The sequence below is a fragment of the Ambystoma mexicanum genome, chromosome 13, assembly GCF_040938575.1.
Source record: "Ambystoma mexicanum isolate Mex_15411 chromosome 13, UKY_AmexF1_1, whole genome shotgun sequence".
NCBI classification, from domain to species: domain Eukaryota; kingdom Metazoa; phylum Chordata; class Amphibia; order Caudata; family Ambystomatidae; genus Ambystoma; species Ambystoma mexicanum.
Window position 1 is genome coordinate 142,744,996 of NC_090938.1, and position 20,627 is coordinate 142,765,622.

Consider the following 20,627-nt stretch of genomic DNA (forward strand, 5'->3'; position numbering starts at 1 on the left):
GGCGGGAGCAATATGGAATACGTCGTCGGACCATCCTATCGAAAGAACGTTACCAGGTAAGAAAGTAACTTGTTCTTTGAGGGGATTGGGTCCTCCGACGTATTCCATATCTATGACAGACTCCCAAAGCAGTACCAGAGCAAGGAGGAGGGAAAGAATTTAGAATCAAAATTTAGAATAGCCAATCAAATAGCAGAGCAAAGGACCGCCTTGCCAAAGGCCAGATCCTGTCCTCGGATGGAATCGAGGGAATAGTGACGTACAAATGTATGTACTGAAGCCCAGGTGGCTGCATCACAGATGTTGCGAATAGGAACACCCCTCTGCAGGGCAGTAGATGCAGCCATACCCCTGGTAGAATGGGCCCGCAAGCCAGCCGGTGGGTCCTTACCCGCCAAGCGGTAACACTCCGAGATGGCCAAAATAATCCAGCGAGACAAAGTCTGTTTCTTCACAGCTTGCCCCAAACGCTTTCCAGCGTAACCAATAAAGAGTTGATCGTCCACTCTGACCCGGGACATGCGTGAAACATAAAAGCTTAAAGCTCTCCTAGGATCAAGCCTACGGAGCCTCTCCTCTTCCTTACCAGGATGCAGAGGAGGATAGAATGCCGGAAGAACAACCTTCTGGGCCAAATGAAATTCCGTCACTACCTTCGGAAGAAAAGAAGGACGAACTCGAAGGACAACCCTGTCCTTGTGAAATACAGTGAAGGTTGTCTTAACTGAAAGTGCCTGTAACTCACTCACTCTGCGAGCGGAAGTAACCGCAACTAAAAACACAGTTTTCAGAGTTAACAGCCTCATAGGGCAAGAATGTAAAGGCTCAAACGGAGCACCCATAAGAAACTTAAGAACAAGGTTTAAATCCCAACCGGGCACCAGGAAAGGTGACGGAGGGAACACATTAGTGAGCCCTTTCAGAAACTGTGCAATTAAAGGGATTTTAAAGTAAGAACACTCTTCAGACGAGCGCTTAAAGATGGACAGCGCTGCCAGGTAACCTTTAATGGTACCCACTTGCAAGCCCCCGTGGGCCAAAGAAAGTAAAAAGGACAGAACCATGGGGATGTCACATGCAAAAGGATCCACATTCTGAACTCTGCACCAGTCGCAGAACTTACGCCAACGGCAACGGTACAGAGACTTTGTTGCTAGCCTTCGGGCCGAAAGCAACACCTCCATCACGTCTTCAGGGAGGTCCCAATCCTTATACCTCAACCTTTCAGAAGCCAAGCGTGAAGGTTGAGGGATCTGACCTCTGGATGGATAACCTGACCCCCCTCCCGTGAGAGCAGATCGTCTCGGTAGGGAAGACGACGTGGAGGACAGATGGACAAGTCGAGAAGGTCCGCGTACCACGTCCTCTGAGCCCACGCCGGAACAATGAGGATCATCTGGGAACCGAAGTTCCGTAACCTCCGCAGCACTTGCGGGATGACGGGGACTGGAGGAAACGCGTACTGCAGCGGGAATGACCACTCCACCACTAACGTGTCTCCTAAGGCTCCTTTTGGAGGAAATTCCTGCGAGCAAAACCTTTCGCACTTCCGGTTGACACTGGAGGCGAAGAGATCCACTTGAGGGGTCCCCCAAAGGGCAAAGATCTCCAGGAGAATCTCCTGAGCCAACTCCCACTCGTGAGAGATCGCGCTCTGCCTGCTCAGAGCATCCACCGTCACGTTTTCGTCTCCGGCCAGATGAACTGCCGAGATCGATACTTCCTGCTGGATGGCCCAGAACTCGAGCTGCATCGCCTCCCTGCACAGAGGAAGTGACCCTGCCCCCCCCTTTTTGTTGAGGTAGTGCCTGGCCACTGTGTTGTCCGTCAGGATCAGGACACTCTTTCCTCGCACAGTCGGCAGAAAAGCTTTCAGGGCTAGCCTGCCGGCCCTCAGCTCCAACAGATTGATATGGAGTCTGGACTCCGATGGAGACCAACGACCGCTGACTGTCAGCGCGTTGACATGAGCTCCCCATCCCGTGAGGGATGCATCCGTCACGATCGTCACCTCCGGCCAGGGAAGCCAAAATGGAGCCCCCTTCATCAAGTTGCCTTCGACGGCCCACCACAGAAGGTCCCGGGCGACCGAGGGCGGCACCTGAACCTGGTCCGACATCCTGCCGGAGGACTGCGACCATTGCGTCTTGAGTGCCCACTGCAAAGATCTCATCCGCAGGCGAGCCTCTGGCACCAGAAGAATGCAGGATGCCATGAGGCCGAGCTACTTTAAGAATTCGAAAGCCGGGGGACTCTGGACATGTTGAAACTTGTCCACCACCTGCACAATCTGATAAGCCCTTACTGTGGGAGGGAAACACTTCCCCCGAGGACGTGTCCAACACAGCCCCAATGTACTGGAGCTGTTGGGAAGGTGTCAGGTGCGACTTCTTGAAATTCAGGGAGAAGCCCAGCATGTGAAGGGTGCGGCAAGTGACACAGATGATCCAACGCTAACTCGGGAGAGCATGCCCAGATCAGCCAGTCGTCCAGGTAGGGGTAGACGTGAATCCCCCCCTCGCCTGAGGTACGCTGCCACCACCACCATGAGCTTGCTGAAGAACCTCGGGCGGGGGTCAATCCGAACGCCACGACCCGAAACTGAAAGTGCAATTCGCCAGCCGCAAACCTCAGGTACTTCCTGTGTGCGGGATGGATCGGCACATGGAAGTAAGCATCCTTGAGGTCCAGAGACATCAACCAATCCTGTGGTTGAAGGGGGATGAAGGACTTGAGAAAGAGTGACCATCTTGAACATGTCCATCCTGAGAAGTTTGTTCAACCAACGCAAGTCCATGATGGGTCTCAATCCACTGTCTTTCTTTGGGATCAAAAAATAAGGGGAATACCATCCCTTGTTCCTCTCCGCTACAGGCACCAGTTCTATAGCGCCTTGCTCCAGCAGGCTCAAAATTTCCTGCAAAAGGAGCGTATCCGGAAGCTTCAAAGAGTTTCCCCAGTGGATTGTCGTGAGGCCGCTGAAGGAAGGGAAGGCATTGGCTGTGGGCAATGGTATCCAGAACCCACGCATCTGAAGTAATGGCACGCCATTCTTCCAGATGCTGAGACAGTCTGCCCCCAACGGGCGAACCATGGCACATAGCCTCACGACTGTTTGGAAGCGGCTCCGGCAGTGCTTGAAGGCAAAGAGGCAGCTGCCTGAGCGGCTTTGGCACCACAATTTCCCAGACCACCACAGGTACTTTTTCGCTAGCCCCTTTGACTGGCAGCCCCTCTCGTTCCACCAAAGGAGGAGTAGTAACGAAAGGAACCTCCCCTCCACTGCTGTCCCCTACGACAAAAAGGCAGAGGTTGACGCACCGCAGCGCTTAAAGATTTCGCAGCAGCTTTTGAGGTCTGCAACCTCTCAAGGCTCTCGTCAGCCTTGCTGCCAAACAACTGTGCGCCATCAAAGGGCATGTCGAGAAGATGGGCCTGCACATCCGAAGCAAACCCAGACTTCCACAATCACGCAAATCTGCGGATAACTGTGCTCGGAGCCATGGATCGGCTAACACTGTTGGCCGTATCCAAACCCGACTGAAGGGATTCACACATGGCATCCTTGCTGCCCTGCACGAGAGCAAGGAACCCATCCCTTTCTTCCCCCTCGCGAATATGCTCAGCCGCCAAAGAAATAATTCCACCGAGTGTGTGAAAACCTTGCCAAGGAACACGTGAAGTTGGCCGATTTCAGGGCCATGCTCCCAGCTGAAAATATCTTCCGGGCCCAACCGTCGAAGCGCTTGTCGTCCCTATCCGGAGGGATGGTAGGGTACGCCGCATGCCTTGAGGTGGCCGTAGCCGCCTGAACCACCAATCTCTCGGGAGTGGGGAGAGTAGATAGATAGCTGGGTCGCTTACGGAAGGGCTGCATTTTTTGGTCAAAGATTTATTAATAGCCGGAAGATACACTTGGGACTGCCAAGCAGCTGCCACCCTTTTCTGTAAATTAAGATGAAATGGCAAAACAGGGTCAGAGGCCGGACCTTGATCCAAGATGTCCGTCAGATCATCCTGCACAAAGTCCTCTGGAGGACTAGACCAGCCCAGATACTCCGAGACTCGCGCCATGAGTCTCCTATAAGAAGACTCTGCATAAGCCCCAGGTGCCGGCCCACCAAAATCCACTTCCGGGGAAGTGTCTAGTCCACTTGCATCATGGAGGGACTGCCTCAACTCCTCCAACTGACTGTCTCCAGAGAAAAGGGCTCATCATTTAGGTCACCAGGTTACTCAACCTCAGACCTTTGCTCCTCTTCATAAATATCATCCAGATGGGGTTGAAACCCAACTCTGGCGACAGAAGAGGGCCTGGAGGCCAAAACCGGCCTCACCGACTTCGACGCAGGCTTCCTTGGAGGATCCACGACGTCCGGGTACTCCAATGGCAAATTTTGACAAAGAATCCCCGAAGGCGCCGATAGACCCGAAGGCTTCAACGTTGACAGCGTCGACAACCTCGACGTCGTGATCGCCGAAGGCTTCGGCGCCGACACAGGTGCCAATGGCACCATGGCCCCACACCATCAATAGGCTGCTGCGGTCTCGCTGGAGAGGAGGATCGAGACCTAGAGACACGTCTTTTGCAACCTTTTGGTTCCTTGTCCGTATGGGTCCTCGACGGCTCCCGATGTGTTGCGTCGCGAACCCAAGCCCGAAGGTGTGCGAGCCACGGAATGAGACCGATCCTGGCCGGCTTCGTCAGAAGGCGCTACCAGACCAGTGTTCTGCAATTGAAAAATCCCCATCACGGATTTCTTAAACGCCGCCCATTCCTCCGGAGTCAAGGACTTTGTAGGGCACGTAACCTTCCTCGAGGCACCATCCTCAGAGGAGGACGGCAAAGGCGACGGAACTTCCGCGAGGGCCGGGACGAGGAAGGCGAGTGGCGGGAATCACTCTGGGACCGAGATCCCGGGGAATCCTTACGACGGAGAGTTGCCATTCGAGTCGTCAGTGGAAACCCCTTTGGACCTGGATTTAGAAGCACGGGACTTAACAGGCTTCGAGCCCCTACCTAGCTGGAGCTTCCCCTTCCACTCCTGCAAGGCCTTGGCAGTCAGCGCCTGGAATTTAAAGACGGACTTGTCAATAACCTGTGGGTGGACAACCCTGCAGGACAGCCAGCCGCCCAGTTTAAACTGATTCCAGCTAGGCATACCCCAAGACAAAGGCCAAAGAAGTTTCTGGCTCCTCCCTCAGCAGACATACTGGAGCCTTGGCAGGCTTCACAAAGGGATCTCGCCAAAGGCAAAACTCAAAGAAGACCCACCTCCGCCTGGAATGGTAGAAGAAGGGCCAAACTACTGAAAAATGGCGATAAAAGAAGAGTGGGGCCATTTGGGGAAAATGGTCACCCGTGGGTGCTGTAATGCAGCTGTTTAACAGCCTGCGAGTAACTAACACAAAAAGCGTAGAAAAATGTCTCCACTGCCACAAGCCATTTAGGTTGGTCTGTTACTTTAACTATAAAAGTTACAGGGGCAGTGGGAAAGGTGTAAGAGTGTAGCCCTTCAGCAATTCACATAAAAGTGTTGTGTGCTGATCTCACAAAAAGAACGGTAAGTAAGATAAAAGTATCCTACTATCCTTGAGAAAAGTAGTTCTCAGGGGAAAGTATTACAAAATAAAAGGGACGCTCCAGAAACACTGCACATAAGGTGCTGTGTGCTTCAACAATCTATTACATATACAGAAACAGATACATGGAGGAAAGCATAACTCCATTAAAAGTAAAAAGAATTACAGTAGCAGAAAAATAGGGTTCCCATTTTAGAGAAAAAAGAATTAGTGAGTGGTAAAAAGTCCCACTCACTCAGAAGAATAAATCAGAAAATCCCAGAAGTCCAGCAAAAGTGCTGGGGCCTCAGGTTGAGGGGAATTAGCACAAGAAATGAAAATTATCTCCCACACTGCTCACTGTCGGTTGCATCGACAGACCTTCACCAGTAGGTGGGAATCATGCAGAGGACTTGCTTCATACTGACCCTGAACACTAGCTACAGACAACATGTGGCACAATGAGATACGAAAGAGAATGGACCAACTGTACCTAATCCGATCCAAAATTTCACCTCTGCACCTCAGAGGCCTGGAGCTTCTTCATTGGTATTCACCAAGTCCTTCGACTTACGCAGAGTTGCTGCTCCCCCTCCGCTTGCTGGCATAGTCTTTTTGCACACCCCAGGACTGCATACATCTCCATAGTGTACAAGTCTGTATCCCTGGCCTAGTTTTTGGTTGAGCAACTTGGACACACAAATTTGCTTTCGGGTCTCTCATTCCACATATAGGGAGCTCCTACACTTTTCTTCAGTAAACTTGCAAGCATCTGCTTATCAATTTGTAACATTACTTGCACATTGACTTTGTGGACCGACACGAAGCTGACCTGCTTTTAGGTACAGACTTTAATTATGAAAAGAAAAGGAAAAACCTAGCTATCCCCATTGCCAAGAGGGGATTCCCTGCCTCAGCTAATAAACTAAGGGCTGTCAGAATGTCCAGCAAATCATAGAAGTCCACCGTCCTTCTGGACAGGAGACCTTGCCAGTTTTCCATAAGGTTCTCCAGAGAAAGGATTTCCAATTCCCTTGCTTTCTTTCACTGTTTGCAACAAGTAAAGGGGATGACTCCCTCTCCTTGGTTTCTTCTTTTTCCTTCTGTACACAAGTCTTTCAATGTTCACAACTACCAGAGGGGATGGCTCCTTTCCCCTAGTTTATTCCACAACTGTACTGAAGAAGAGGCATTTATCTTCTTTTTCTTCTTCACTTTCTTTGTTGATTTGTTATCTGGGTGGCCTCACTGCCAGATACTAACGTGATGAACAACTACTTCTCGGCTTGTTCCACCTGGTACAGTCTCCTCCCAGGTGCTATGACAATTATGAGCACTCTTGATGCTTTGATACTGTTTCATGGGTCTGAGTTCCAGACTAGAATATCCTGCTGTTTCGGGTTGTGTACTCTCCTGCCAGGTGCTGAGACTAGGATGAGCACTCCTGATGCTTTGGACTTATGGGTGCGGGTCTCAGACTTGCATATCCTGCCTTTATTTGTAGTTTACCTGGTATACTCTCCTGCCAGGTACTGTGACTGGTGATCACTTTTTTTTTTAATAAAACATTTTATTATTTTAAGAAACAAACATAAAAACAAAGCCAAAATGGGGATTAGTTTGTACATTCATAGGTAAATATCAGTAAATGTAGCATCAATCACAAAAGGCCCTTCACGTAAACATCTTTGCACGTTGTTCAAGGTCTCACAAGCTACACCAGGAGGTCTTCGGGCACCCATCTTCCCACCTCCCCCATATTTTGGAAGCTTTGGTAGGGCAGCCCCTTGCATTGTAGACTTTACGTTCCATCATAGCGCATATGTCCATGTCTATTACCCATTGGTCCAGTGTCGGGGAGTCTGGGGCTCCCCATTTCTGTGCAAGGTTACGTTTCATCAGTCCTGCTGCCGTGATTAGGAACAGATTTCCCCCCATTTACTAACATCACTCTCGCTGGGTATACCTAGGAGTAGGGTCTTCGGATCCAGCGGGATGACACAGGTTAGGACCCTAGCAAGTTCATTACAACATACGTTCCAGAAGGCTTGGATCCGGGGGCACGTCCAGAGAATGTGTATGAAAGTTCCCTCCTCCTCACCACATCGCAGACAGTTCGGGTTTGGGGCCGGTTTCCAACCATATAAGGTCGTCCTGGGATAGTATATCCGATGTAGAATTTTCAGCTGTACTAGACAGAGCCTGGAGGAGATAGCAACCTCCTGAGGATGCATCAGCACCTGGATCCAGTCTTCCGGGTCTATCCCCCCACATCCTTTTCCCATTTGGCCTTCAAACTGTTAATTTCGGGAGTGGCAAAGGATGTTTTAGCAGTGTATAGAATGGAAGTGCATTTGGTGGGAATGTAGGCTGGTAGCATATTGCGCTCTATAGGTGTGTAATCAGGGACAGTGGCATCTGCTGGTATGTGGGTTTTCAAGGCGTGGACCAGTTGTATATGATATCGCTCAGCACTCGGGATTTGGAATTTTAGTTGTAAGGCGTCAAACAAAGCCAATTTCCCATCCACAAGGACATCCCCCACTGTCAGAATCCCGACCCTCATCCATCTAGGCCATGGCCCAAGTTTCCCCAGCCCGGTCAGGTTGCTATTTTCCCATAAAGGCTGTGCCGCAGTTATTTTGTTTTCCATCCTACGAAATTATGGGCTTGTCTCCAAACAGTGGTAATGTGTGCTGTGGTCGTGGGTGGAGGGGGTCTCAGAGGAGGTTTGCCTGTACTCCACCCTTTACCGGAAAGAAAACCGTTTTCCCCAAATTAATCTTCAGTCCGCTAAACTCACCGAATCGGATGAGCATCTGTGTCACTATGGGGCATGTCCGGGCTGGGTCTCCCAAGTATATCAGAAGATCGTCTGCATATAAAGACGTCTGGGTCTTCGTGCCCCTCAGGCCACCTAAATCCTTTCCAGATTGTGCTATGGCACAGCCACAAAGCAAGCGGCTCAATCGCAAGGGCGAAGAGGAGGGGGGAGAGAGAGAGAGAGGACATCCTTGTCGTGTACCTCTGCTGAGAGGAAAGAGTCGAGAGGGCCACCCATTCACCCCGACCTCTGCCTGGATATTTGTATATAGCAGTTGTACCCACCCCAGAAAAGCATCCCCAAACACCATGCGCTGCATAATTTCCCACAGGCTGTCCCACCGGATCGAGTCGAATGCCTTCTCAAAATCGATCGCCAATAGGGAAACTGTTGTGTCTATGATGGGAGCACGTTCCAATGAGAGATGATGGCACCGCAGATTCATCCGGGTTGACTTATAAAGCCACATTGGTCCGGGTGGAGCAGGGTGGGAGTGACCAATTGTAGTCGGTTGGCGAGGACTTTGGCTTCACTGTTAATTAGCAATATGGGCCTTTAAGATGCACATCTATCAGGGGGTTTATCCGGTTTGGGGATGACCACAATCGTGGCTTTGCAGAGGTCTGGTGGGAGGGTCCCTGCTCCCGGGCACATAGAAACATTTTATGGAGGGGGGACGCCATTTTGTCTCCAGCCAGCTAATGCCAGGTTTCCACTGGAAATCCGTTAGGACCAGGTGTCTTTCCCGCCTGCAATTGTGCCACCGCCTCAGCAATTTCTGTTTCAGAGAGGTCGGCGTCTAATTGCTCCTTATGTTGTTCCGAGAGAGATGGGAGCGTGATGTCTAAGAGAGAGGGGTCCAGTGAAGAGGCTGGGGCCCGATATAAGTCAGCGTAGAATTCAGCGAAGGCCTCCGCTGTCTCGGCGTCTGACTGGCACTTTTCATTGTCTGGAGTGACAATTTCCCAGACATGGCGTTGTTGCTCGTCCCTTTTTTCAAGCCAGGCCAACATTTTGCCGCTTTGTCCCGAAATTCATATATCCTCGCTCTGGAGTCCCAGTGTTCCGAAGGCACTCTTTGGCGCGCTTAAGGGACCCGTGGTTTTTGGGGGTTGGATCAAGAATAATTTCCCAATCATTCACCTCCACATCCGCCTCTACTATTTTTTTGAGTCGCTCTTTTCTCTTGTTCGCTGTCCAGGAGATTATTTCTCCCCTCAGCACTGCTTTGTAGGCCTCCCATATTATCACTGGGTTGTCTACTGCAGCTTCATTGATCTCAAAGTATTCATTAGTTACTTCCTTGAGGCGATCAACCAGTTCGGGGAACCCAAGGTAATAGTTGTTGAGCCTCCACGTTCTGGGGGGCCCGAAGGGGGGGGTGGGGTCAGACCATGCATTCGCATCTCCATCGTTAGTGGCGAATGGTCAGAGATGCCACGGTGCAGCAGTTCTGCGGAGACTGCCCTGTGTGGGTCTGTGTTGGGGAGGAAGAAGTAATCCAGCCTAGATAGCGGACCGTGGGCTCCCGAGTGGAACGAGTATCCCCTGGATTCCGGATTTAATTCCCACCACACATCACGAAGGCCCAGGGCGGATACAAAGTTTGCCAGTTGCGTGGCAGTGTCCGGGTTGCGATGTCTAAGGTGGGTACGGTCCGTGGTGTTATACATGAGTGGTCAGATCATCTAGCAGTTCTTGTCCCAGGCCCGGTGGAGAGTACACCGAAGCAATAGCCAGTTTCTCACCCCAGAGCGTTCCTAGAGTCAAAACAGGGTCCTGTTCTACTACCTGTGGAACAAACGGGGTACGTTCATGTAGCAGGATAAGAGTGCCTCTGGATCCCATTGTATATCTAGCATGGAATACCGTACGATAGTTGGTCCTACGGAAGAAGGTGCAGTTTGACCATGCTAAATGTGTCTCGGTTATCAGGGCCATATCAGGGGAGTGTCTATTCAAGAGCGTCTTGATTCCAGAACCCATTCCATTCACGTACCAAGTGAGCAGTTTAAAAGATCTGGGATGGTCAGCAGGTGATGACTAGGCTTGTGCGGACGCCATCTATAGCGTGTATTGGAGGATTTTTAGGATTGCTTGGCCAGAGGGAAGGGTCGGGTTCCCGCCGATGTGTGCTGCGGGGATGGGATCCCTGTGTGAGGTGGTGTGAGATGATTCGTACAAAGGGGCGTGATTGGATCGTCGTGTGAATATGCGATAGTCCCCAAACAACAAGAAACCATGTCAACTCTCCCCTCTTCCCCCCATCCCCAAACTCCACCCCAACACGAAGTACCTGTAGCCCAAACATTGCTGACACTCAAAAACTTAAGGCATCAGCTTAATTCCCCAACACTAACAAGACCTAAAGAACTACCGGGGGCGGCGGGGGGGAGGGGCTCTCCTGAATCTCAGTTTCCTGCGCCGATTATTTATTTGTGTCCTTCGTGATGGGTTAGGTTATACAGCAACTTGTTGTACCGCAATGGTCCATGGTGTTTCTTAGTGGTAGAACCGTAGCATTTTCATCCTTTGTTTTGGTTCGCTGCTTGTCCTGGGCTTCCGGTTGCAACCTTTCGGGATCTCTCATGGGGGAGGCGTGAACTGGTCTAGGCCGGGGTCTCCCTCTTTGTCTTGTTGGTTTCGCCCTCCAGTCGCCTTCAGTGTGGGCTTATGCCCACTTCCAGGCCTCCAGCGGGTCAGTGAAATGTACTGTAGTGCCCTTATGATACATTTTTAGCTGTGCTGGGAAGAGCAGCCTGTATTTCACATTCAAGAGGGCCAGTTGTCTTTTTAGTGGTTCGAAGGATTGCAGCGCACGCAGCACCTCCCGGGTGTAATCCGGAAAGAATGAGATTTGGGATCCGTTGTAGGTAATTGTCCCCTTTGAGCGTGACATCTGGAGAAGGGCATCCCTGTCTCGGTGATTGAGCAGCTTAGCAATCACCGTACGAGGAGGTGCACCCGGGATTGGGATTGGTTTGCCTGTGGGCATCCTGTGGGCCCGTTCTACTGAGAAGAATTTAGAAAAGGAGTGGGGTGCAAAGATGTCCACAAGCCATTGTTCTATAAATAGCTCCATGCTGTGTCCCTCCTCTCCTTCTGGAAGTCCGAGAATGCGTATGTTGTTACGACATACTCTCCCCTCCTCCTCATCTACTCGGGATGCCAAAGTTTTCAGGCAGGTCAGGGTTTGCGATAATTGCTGGGTGACGCCTCTAATGCGGTCTTCTGCTTCGGAGATGCAGTGTTCTGCTACAACCGTTCGCGAGGTGAGTTTTTGGAGATCGTGGCGTAGAAAGGAGACATCCGCCACAATGCTGTCCATTCTGATCTCCATGGAGGAGCGTTAGCTGGCAATGGCGGCCATCACGTCCCTTAACGAGAGATTGTCCTCACCTGTAGGGGAGGTCGGCCGCGTTGCTTGGCCCGTCGGTGCTGGAGTGGTGGCGACCGCATATTGATCCATGCTAATTTGTGTGGATGTTTTCTTCTGTTTGCCTTTGCCCATTTTGCGAATCGTGTAGGTCCTGTGTTCCGCTGTTGTTGGATTAATCCTAGTTGTGACTGGGTACCTGTCCAGTGGTTGGTTTGTTCAGGGTGGCCGGACGTCTGTTGGCCGAACCTGGGTCCGCCCGGTTGGTGCGGTAACCGCAGTAGCGTCAGGCGCCAGTGCCCTCTCTCACCCCCTAATCTTGGTCTGGTCTTTAGCACCAAGTGTTCCTTTCATTGTCGGCCCTTTCCTTCCATTAGGGTTCTCAGCGTCAATGGGACATTGCGCACCGGTGTCAGGTAGACCCTCTGCCAGCAGCAAGTATCGCGGGTCGAGAGTAGCAGGATCCGGAGGGCCCTTCAAAAAGTTTTACTGTGGTGTTTTCCGGGGCAGCACCCCTCCTATTATCAGGTTGGTATTAATCAGGCAGTGGCCCCTCACTCAGTCCCCGGTTCGTATGCTGTGGCTGCAAGGGGGTTAATTGGCTCTGGCGGGTCCTCTGAGTAACCCTGTCTGTCCAGTTACTGCACCCAGTGATCTCACCGTAGGGTGTGCAGGGACAGGCAGGGCTTTGTGCCAATTAATTCCAGGAGGTTCTGTCAGTCTAGCAGCCGTGTCCCTCCCCGCACACTGTGCCCCACTGTCATGATGCCTACCTCCAAGGAGCCAGGTCCGACCCAGCAACCCCAGAGGCAGGCATCATTTCCCCCAGGGGAGTGCCAGCGGGCCCAAGCTGGGGCCCTTTGGACGCAGTCCTGGCGCCTTAGGCGCCAGGCTCATGTTGGACCCCTGTCCTGGCGCCTTAGGCGCCAGGCTCATAAAGCTAGACATGAGTTCAAGTGTTTTAATGTGCACTTACCTGATGCAGACCATGCTGCCACATCCAGGCCCTCTTGAGGCCTGAATGGAACTACTTTACCTGTGGGATTACTTTCCACCCGGGTGTGGTCGGGGAAGGATACATACCTGATCGGAGGAAGGATACACACTTGAAACTTCTTCCAAAGCTATCTAAACCACACCCGATCAGCAACTCACGCTTCGCGTTGTTCTGCTCCTCGCAGCTGGACGCTCACCGTGTCAGCTCCTGCATCTGGACCTCAGCCACACATGTCAGTATCCTGGGTCACCTGCAAAGGGAGACAAAAGACCTTACCTGCTAAATCAGCACCACAGAGACATCACACCGACGATCCTGAAAAGGAAGACATCATTTTAAAAGCATTTCGCTACGATCGCTGCCGCGCTGCATTTCACTCACCTTTCCTGGACGCCACCATCTTCAGCAGCGATCATCCGGATCCACAGCCGCTTCCCAGAACCTAGAGAGAAAGACAAGAACAAGGTGAGAGAAGGAAGGGAATAGGAAAAGCTCAGTTTCCTTCTAAGTCTTACCTGTTGGGTCATTCCCATTTCATTTCGGGTCTTGCCGCTTCCAGGCATCCGGACCCCGGCCCCTATGGGGAAAAAAGACAAAGACATTGAATGAGCGAATGCAAAGACATTACCCGAGCGCTCATCCAGAATTTACCTGTCATTTACTGGAACTGCACGTTTCACTTCGGGTCGGCGCCATATCTCCGGCATTCCGAACCCCGGCCCCTAAGGGGAAAAAGACAATGAACATTATTATTAAGCTTGGACTTTTGAACTTGCAACAGAACTTTTACAGAGCCTTACCTGAATAGTCAAGCTTACCTGAACTCCCATAATCCTCAATCCAGTGAAGTAACTGGGTTTCAATGCGCCCCTGCATCAGAAGCAGGATGGAGAGCTCATCCTTCCTGACCCTAAGGTGAGACTTCACAGGGAATCGTGGAAGGGTATCGTGGAGGGTTGGAAGAGAGTGGGAGGCTTGAGCATAACTCGGTCAGTAGGAATACTCCCTTTTCACGCACAGGGGAATATTCCTGCGAGCCGGAGAAGCCAGAGTAGAGGGGCCCTTCCTGTCCATCTTCAGAGTCCTGCGCTTCACCATTGAAGAAGCATCAGCACTCGAAGCCAGACCTGCGCCTCTGTGGGAATCAGGTGAGCGTTACACCCACTACATCCCCACCCTCTGCAGGGGCGATTTCTGCTGTGTTTCCCAACTCACTAGTCAGTGTCAATATGGCCTTGAAGGCCGGCACCCCGCTGCGGGGGGATGTGCTCCTGGAGTGTGGCCAGAACTGATCTGGTGGGCTCCCCGGGGCCGAACTTACTTGTGGTCTGGTGATTTTATCGGTCCTTCTCCCTCCGCCATGCGAGTAGAAGGCTGACGGGTTTCCCTCCCGAGGAGGGTCTCTCACCAGGACACATGGGCAATCAGGAGTCCTGGGCTGGAGCGCAGTTCTCCCCGCTACTCCAAGCCAACATATATCCGCCACGCAGGATCTTGCTCATGGGTCTCTGCTTGGTTGTTGCGTAGTGCGTTAATGGTGGATCTTCTCCAGCTGCATGGTGCCTCGGTCCACCGCTCTCAGGCACCACGCACAGTAAAGGGTGCAGCGCTGTTACGGCCGCCCCTCGCCTCCCGCTACCAGAGTACACCGGGGGTATGGGTCGGGTACGAGTGGCACCGCAGCGCACAAGTCAGGCAGCACCTCCAAATACACAGGACGCGCCACTGCACGCCCCGACCCAGCTCAAAGGGATTCCCACCAGGCGAGCTCACACGATCCACCCGTGTGCACTGGCTTTCACCTGCGCCGAAACCGCCAGGTCTGAGGGTGCGGGCTGGTGATAGCACTGCAGCCGCTCTGTCACAGTCCTCAGGCCTGCCGGCCATTTTGGAGCTTCGCGCCGGTGGGCAGAACAGAGACACACTTCGAGCAAAGTGGAACACAAGAAGCAGGAGAACTTCTGGGGCGAAGATTGGACCTACTGGAGTAGAACGATCGAAGGAGGGACAAAAGCAAAGGGTGGAGAAACCCAGGAGATCCTTGCAGGAGGTTGTTGCCTCTGAAGAGCCGTAAAAGATACGTAGAGAAGGCCAAATCCCAGACAACAAGACTGCATTGTGTTTCAAAGGCTCCAGCAATCCTCCCAGGTGAACGGCAGAGTTGGGAAGGCAAGGTCAAGCCTGTGGTATTAACCTTGACTCGTGAATTGAAACAGAAGAGAGAAAAAGGAATGCATACAGCTGTTGAGTTGGCGAGCGACATGAAAAGCTGGGCTATGTTAAGGAAGATTGAAAGTGCAATAGTATATCTCAATTGTAGGCTGCATGCGTGTGGATGAGACGCGAAGGAAGGTAGGAACATTTAATTATCGATGACTGTCATGCCAGTGATACAGAGTAGCAGAGTGGTCTGGCGAAAGGAAGTAGCCCACTCGAAAGTCTCAGCAAAAGGTGAAATGTTTTGTTCTAAAGCGACAAAGTGGATGAACTTTAAAAAGCGTAATGACCAAGAGTAACCCCCGACAGAAAGGGAAGTGAAAAGGTGAATGTTGAACATTTGTGCTTGTGATACTGAACTACACAGACCATGAGACACTGGGGCAAATACCCCAGGTGTCTGAACGGAAGGAAAGATCAGGGCGGTCCTGCAGAGGTCCATAGCAAAAACCTGGCACATTCAAAAGTCTTTCAACACCAGGAAAAGGTCTGAGCCCGAATGAGGGAGACCGACCGTGTAATAAATTAGGGGAAGGGAACTTCAGTAGAATGTGAATTAAGCTTGGGGAAGGGACCCCCTACTAGTGCTGCGATTAAAAAGGTCCGAGCCAGATAGAGGGAGACCTACATGAACTTTTTGTTTAACTGAACTTTTTGTTGAATTGCTGAAAGCTGGAATACGTGATTTAACTTGGAAGGCCTCGCGGGCCTCGATCCATGTTTTTAACTGCCTTTGTTTTGAGAGCCTGAGTGTGTCGTCCTGTTTACGGGGACCGCCTTACTCCGTGCTGTCCAGTGTGGGAAGGAGAGCTGACTACGCCACATTGATGCTTTATGTTTTGACAGATTTTCCTTTGCATACACATTCCCCTTTACACACGTTTTGTATAAGAGATCGGGGCAGGCATTAGGTTGTTAGTATAGACCATCTTTGATTTGACAAAAACTGACTAGAACTGTGTTTGCTTTATTATTTGATGGTAGAGGCTACTCCCATCTCAGCTTTAGGGCAATGTAGTTTTTCCAAACCCCAAAAAATTGAATGAAGGTTTTGAAATTGTATCTATTGTATCGTACTTGTGATAGCATGCCTCCCTTTCACCACTTCTATCCCACTGACTTGGGCTGTCTGCGTCCCCCCTGCCAGCCACGCACCTTTTTCTCTTGTCTGCGGCATTGTCCGGCACTTCAGACGCCAGCCGTCAGCTGTGTGGTTTCCTTGCCGTAGTTTGCCTACCTTCGGTCTGCGGCTGCTCCGCAGGGATAGCGTTTATCCTGGCGGCTGAACTTCCTACTTTCTACGACCTCTCGGTTTGTTTGGAGTTTCATCCTTGGCTTCTCATTCATGTGCACTTGCCACTGGACTGTCTCTTGGCTCACTTCCCCTTCTCACGACGTCCCAGTCCGTTCTTCTCCGGCTTCCTTGAACTTTGTGGTTCCTCTAGGGAGGGTGGTTCACCTGTCCATATGGACTAGACTATGCGTGTTGGTTCTTTGGAGTATTCCTCATCACTCCGCACATCTTCCTTGTCATAGTATCCTCAGTGACATGCTTTACTGAGGTACTGATGTTCTTCTGCAGCTCCGCTTTCCTATAGGATTCACATGGGTAGGCCCTACTCTTCCTAGTACTTGTTAAGGAGGAAATATCTACCTTACACAGCTACATGGAAGTTTAGGGGATTGCAGGATCTTCTATGGGTAAGAGGTTGAAGGAGGTTGGGAAGTGGTGGGTAAATACCATGTTCTTCATAGTGGGTCCTCCCTCGTCCCATAAGGGTTTTCCCTCCTCATGTGATTCTCCCATGGTACACCACCTGCACAGGGTTTGGGGCCGGAGGGGTGTGTGGGGGTTTTAACTGGATCATGGCCACACCGCCCTGGCTCCATGAGAAGGATCCCCCTGTATGGGAGAAGGGACAACATCAAAGGATTTGTCACAGTCTATGGGAGAACTTTGCACATAGATTTAAACCTCCCCTGAATAAGGAAAACTGCTTTCTTGTCTGCAACTCTTGTTGGTACAATTGTTTATGGGTCAGGGCTGGAATTTTCAGATATGTACTGCCAGTTTGCCTGAATACTTACAAGGCTTGTTATACGTTCTAAACCTTCATTTCCCTCCCCACTTTACCAATGAACAGCATAACCTCTTATGATACAATTGCATACTGTTTTGCATTGGACGTCTGGATGGTGTCCACTTTGGACACCATCCAGACGTCCAATTTGTTTTATGGCGATAGTTTAGATTGCTCGAGCATTATGGCAAATATATGTGACTACTTATGTGTAATTCTGTGCAAAAAAAAGGATCTAATGTAATGCACATTTCTCATATTATACCTTTAATGTTGTTTATTTTAAAGCAACAAAACGATCACATTGCTTTATCATTTTGCTTGGTTAATCATCAGTCTTCAGTTCATTACTATGCCTTTAATTACCAATTCTTGCTATCATTTTCAGATGCTTTGTGAGATGACTTGGTCTTTAAACTTCACCAATTGCTTTAATCAGTTATCAGTACTAAAACAATGGTCGTTAATCTTCATTTATCTTGTTTAATCTATAGTAATTTGAGACCTTTTATGAATTGTGTAGAATATTTATTAGTTCTCATCAATGATCAGTTTGGTTGCTCTTCATTTTATTTTTTTAATCTCTGTGTCTTGTCAGAACTTTCATCTAAAGACTCATTTGCTCTTCAGTTTTTTCTTATCTCAATAGGTCAATCAATAGCTTTTCTTGATCAATTTTCAATCCCTCAAATCCATTCTCAATAACTTTTCTTGTTCATTTTTCAATTGTCACAATGACACAAATTCGCTATCATAGCTCACCAGGAGGATATTGTGTAGCCTACTTATTTTGTCTCCAATTCTTTATATTTATTTTTCTTTAGAATTCTTGAAGGGTATTTTTTATTATGAATTATTCAACTTCTAGAATAGAAAAGACCAGAGTGGTACTCTGTCTTTCAACCCATCGGTTGGTTTGTGCTATATGCGGACACCCTTGTGCAGCGTGAACGAAGAATAATGGACACAAATGACAAAAGGTCAAGACGACTCAAAGGATCTGAAAAAGCATAAAACGTATCACAAGAATTGATAATTAAAGGCATGCGATTATGAAATGAAGAATGATAATTAACCATGCAAAGTAAGGCGATGCAAAGGTTTTGCTGATAAAAAAAACATGAAAGCTAGAATATTAAATTGTGCATGACAGTCATTTATTGGGACAAAATTGTGCATAAGAATACACATGAATACCTTTGCCCTTACAAGGTTTTGATATAAGAGCAGGTAATTTCCAGTGGAATACAATGCAGCATTTAAGTAAAATAGTGGATCTTTTTAGTAGCATCGATATTGAGATCTATATTTGCTCCACACATTAACGCATTTGTTAGACTTTTAGCTGAATTTAATACACATCCTTGTTTTATAAATACATTATAGTGTGGCGGTCTCTGCACTAGTGTTATGGTATTGCGGTCCATAGGAAATTAAAAAAATGAATTGCTAATAACTTTTGACTCGTATGATGAATTTGGCTGAAATTTTATGCAGACAATTTTTGTATGCACATGTCCCCGCCAGACTGGACATTTTGGGAAATCAAACAAATTAATTAAAAAAAACAAAAAAATTAAATAAAAGCACCTTCAGCCTTCCCATAGACCATAATAAAAGCCACATTCATTTTCCCATAGACAAGAAAGGAACATATTTGTCATGCCAACCAGCAAAAAACGCTGGAGGGAAATGTACCAGATCCGAAACAACTTGGGCACAAAGCATTTGGCTTGCCATATGTTTGGGGTTATTGTGTCCAGTACTTTTTAAACTATTTGACAGAGTAGGGGTACCCCCTTCTGCCAAAATGATTGCTATATCTCCCATGGTGTATTGCAGGATGATGCTTTTCAGAAATTAAAGTCATGGACAGTTGCCCTGAACAATATACAGTGGGCACAATGGCGCTACAAAATATACAGTGGGCACAGCCGAAGGCCATGGACAGTGGCAGTGAGAAATATACAGTTGTGGGCATGACCGATGGCCGTGCCCAATGGCGCTGAGAAATAGTGGAGTAAAAAAAATAAATCTGGTTTAACAAAACCCTTGAAACATTGGGAAGCTCGGGACTGGTTCAACTCAGCACGTTCCCATTGCAAAGCTCAAGAGAACAAATATATATTACAAGAGAAGGGATTCACAATGCCATACAAAATGGCATTATGGGGGAGATCAACGGGAACGTGCCGAGTTAAGCCGGTCCGGAGCTTCCCAATGTGCTGAATTTCAAGGGTTTTGTTGCTTTAAGTTTAGTCACATTAACTGCACTTTAACTAAAGTTTTTTCCTTGAATATTACATATATATATTAAAAAAGAAAGGTCGACTTTGCACAAATGTATGATTTAAGGTCTGCAATGCCAATCACAAAGCTTCAACTCGAATTGCTGAGTAAATGATGGGGAGGAGGGTGAAGGCAAAATATACCCTCAGGGTACCTGCAGCTCCGAAAGAACGGCCATCGGCCATGAGCCGTAACTGTTAGGACAGGAACCGTAGTAATAGCAACCTTTAGGTTTCAAACCTGTACTTTGTAAACACTCTACATTATCGATTTTCTAATGAAGGCTTTTTAAAGCCTACGTTTTAGAATGCTCACTTTTTTTGTGATTTAACATGAGTGTTGCATGCAGTGGCAGCAAATGAGAATGTAGCGTTTTACATGTGATGCAAAGCCAGCTGACCACATCTATTACCTTTGGTGTTGAATCCCTCCCCTCTTGAGAACTTGTTCCGTTTAACTTCTAGGCTCTCGGTCACCAAGAGCTGGCAGGAAAGTAAGTGCCCCATGTAAAAATACATATAGGTCTTACTTTGTTTTTTTTGCAAATATATGGACTCTTAAATATTCTGCATAATTTGCCTTAAAACTCCTCCCCACCATGTTCTCTGGAACTCAGGTTGAAACCTCGTCTTTGGTGATGCAGCCTACAAAATCACACGTGTGCCAATTCAACCTTTATAATATCGTTTCTAATTGCCAGCAAATAAAATATTTATAGAATATATTTCCATATATATGGTGGACAATTTCTTTACTTCATCTCCCTTGTAAGTGAGCTGTACTATATACCAGATTCAACCTATTCCAAGAGTATAGCCTAACTGCCCAGTCACATTACCAGTGAGAGTTGTTCTAACATTTGGTGAAACCATGTAGGTCCACTACAAGTTAGCCTCTCCAAACCCCACACCACCGGTGGTATAGTACCACCACTAACAGACACCACCAAGTAACCACATGTCTCCCACTGGCACTATGCATATCCCCCCTCTCTCAGAGTTCACCAAACCATCCAGCACCTGTCTTACTCCTACTGGAACCATGCAGCCCCAGCCAGTTTTTCATTACAGTAGCACCATTCACAGAGTGCTTCAGCAGTGTCGAGTTAATCCTGTCCCACTATCCCTGCATGCCACCACCCCACCATACCTTCATGGTCCCCTCTGGATGAAGCTCATCCTCACTGTACCCATGAGAGAAGCCTCCATCTGAATGATCCAACAACACAGCAGCACCCCTACTTCATCCCCAGCTGCCCCTCACTCTCGATGGGCACCAGAA

At 49.1% G+C, this 20,627-nt stretch overlaps 1 protein-coding gene across 2 annotated transcripts in view; it reads right to left on the reverse strand.

The window, feature by feature from the left end:
- Positions 1–20,627, reverse strand: part of BLTP3A (bridge-like lipid transfer protein family member 3A) — a 538,966-nt gene that overhangs the window by 135,383 nt on the left and 382,956 nt on the right. The window lies entirely within an intron of this gene.